Below are 2,321 nucleotides of genomic sequence, written 5' to 3'. Positions count from 1 at the left end.
AAATTGTGGAAAATTAGTTTATTTTGAAAAATGTGGTATTTTCCTCACCTATCTCATTCTTTCTCATAACATAACTTTGTTTTTTTCTTTCTTTTCTTCTTCATGGCTAATAGTGGCAACCCTGCTTGTTCTGTCCAAAAAGTTGCTGAGTGATTTCATCCCATATTTAGGTTAAGAGTTACATATGAAATAAAATCACGTGAAATGAATGATGAAATGGCGGTAAGGATTGAATCACTAAAGTCCTCTTGGAATTGAAATAAACTACCTTGGGTATCTGCAAGAAATCACCTGATACTAGCAAAGATTCTCTCAAGAATCAATAATATGAAAGTACAAGAGTGAAAACAATTCAAAGTTCCATTATTTATAGATTATTATAAGGCGGTTAAAAATAAAAAGACTTATTTTGATTGGTTTACGTTAATAACTCAAAAGTAGCAAAATAACGATTTGAATAAATATGTTATGGCGACATTTGAGCCTCTTCGATCCTTAAGGGTTTCGCAAGATTAACTCATCAAAGGGTTAGACGAGGTTAGAACCTTCTTCTTCTTGAACCTCAATTCACAATCTATCAATTATTAATAATCATAGTTAAGTAAAAATCACATATTTAAACACATGAATAAATTTGGTCTATACACCATCGTGTGACGACTGTTGGCGACATGTGATTCACAAATGCGCTCTTGCTCATGCAAGCATAACTCCCCAGATCCTATGGGTTGAAGCTCTGTCGTGGTTGCACGTAATACTTTGTTCTTTTGGCTAATCTTCTTCATCTATTTGCAGGGGGCGACATCTTTTTCCAAAACTAAGCATGCATATGAGTTCTTATTTTTAATTAGAGCATGATTCATCTTTGGATCAATTTTGAAGATTACTAGAGAGGATAAAACGTAGAAGTTGGAAAATTACACCATCAAAAAAATTTATGACTTAATTTAATTGTTCTAGGTTGTATTGAGTTGTACTACCACCACATGAGACTCCCTACAACATGGGCTTCAAAACCAAGTGCTTCACTTTTGCAACCGTTGGAGTTCGGTGGTGCCATTGGCATGTATCACCATGGAGCTTTGGTCATATTGGAGCTGGTATAAGAAACTAGTTAGAAACTGTAGGAATTTCAGTACCGAAAATATCCCTACACCAACACACACTCAAGTCAGTAACACCAAGGTCATTCCTGACCTTTGACCTCAAAATTTTTGAAATGTGTATTAACACACCACACACGTATCACTTCAGTACAGTGAAACAAATGAATCAACTTTAACCCTATTTATTTTTTTCTATTGCAGAGATGAACAATTCTTCGACCTTTTCTACAAACCTAGGGCAATAGAAATTGAATCAAAACATTCAAGTGTAACAAAAACAAAAACATAAATCAAAGAGGGGAAGAGAGAACACCGGATGTATCGAGGTTCACCCAAAAACTGGGCTAATCCTCGTTGAGCTTACCTCAAAGACTACTCTTTTCTGCACTATGTCAATCTGGTTACATCTACAAGCTCAAGATCGATTCCAGTGCCACAGTCCAACAGGTAATCGAACACTCTAAATGAATTCTCTTTTATTGTTTCTCTTGTTCCTTCTCTCACTCTAACCTTCTCTTTTTTCTTTCTTTACCTGAACCACTGAACAAAAAGAAACTCTCCCCACCCAACATTACAAATCTCTCTTCTTTCTCTCTCTAATGCTCGAAATCACAGGTAACCCTAAACTTAAACTATTGCATTCCTTTATATACAGGTAGATTAAGTAGTCGTAACTGTCTGAGTCTGATGAGCTGAGTTGTCAAAAATCTATTGAGATGCATCTGTTAGTTTTGACTGTTGTAACTGATTGTTTGTTATTCCTGAATGTGCAGCTCATGAGGGAATTTATTCAACAGAAACGTGTAACCATTTTCTCTAATTTACTAGTTGAAATTGGCATACAAAACCAGTAACTTTTTTTTTTGTGTGTGTAATATGCTTGTTGAAGCTGGTATTAAAACCATTAAAGGTTATAAGCAACACATCAAGGGTTACAAATTACTTAGTGTTTACAAAACTGGATAGTAACCTATTTTAACTGATGCCATGATTATGAAAAAACACCGTGTAACGGAAAAAGCTAATCGTAACCAAAACATAAACAAAGAATGGTAATATCCTATAACTGAAAACCAAAATGCAACATTTATTGTTTTCAGTTTTTTTTCGCATATTAGTAACAACCCGTAACTCGAAAACTAAAAATGTAACCTTTCCTTCTCCATTTTTTTTTTCTCATGGTCCTTTGTCTCTTTTTTTCCTCACGACCAACAA

The 2,321-nt window shown here is 34.6% G+C and overlaps 1 long non-coding RNA gene across 1 annotated transcript; it reads left to right on the top strand.

The window, feature by feature from the left end:
• Positions 1 to 1,249: 1,249 nt before the first annotated feature.
• On the top strand, positions 1,250 to 2,067 carry LOC133782746 (uncharacterized). Its single transcript, XR_009870685.1, has 3 exons — positions 1,250 to 1,553; positions 1,659 to 1,721; positions 1,880 to 2,067. It is a non-coding gene; the product is annotated as an uncharacterized LOC133782746 (long non-coding RNA).
• The last annotated feature ends 254 nt before the right edge of the window (positions 2,068 to 2,321 follow it).

This window comes from Humulus lupulus, chromosome 6, assembly GCF_963169125.1.
Source record: "Humulus lupulus chromosome 6, drHumLupu1.1, whole genome shotgun sequence".
Classification (NCBI taxonomy): Eukaryota; Viridiplantae; Streptophyta; class Magnoliopsida; order Rosales; family Cannabaceae; genus Humulus; species Humulus lupulus.
Note: the sequence above shows the minus strand (reverse complement) of the source record. Positions and strands in the feature narration are given on the sequence as shown.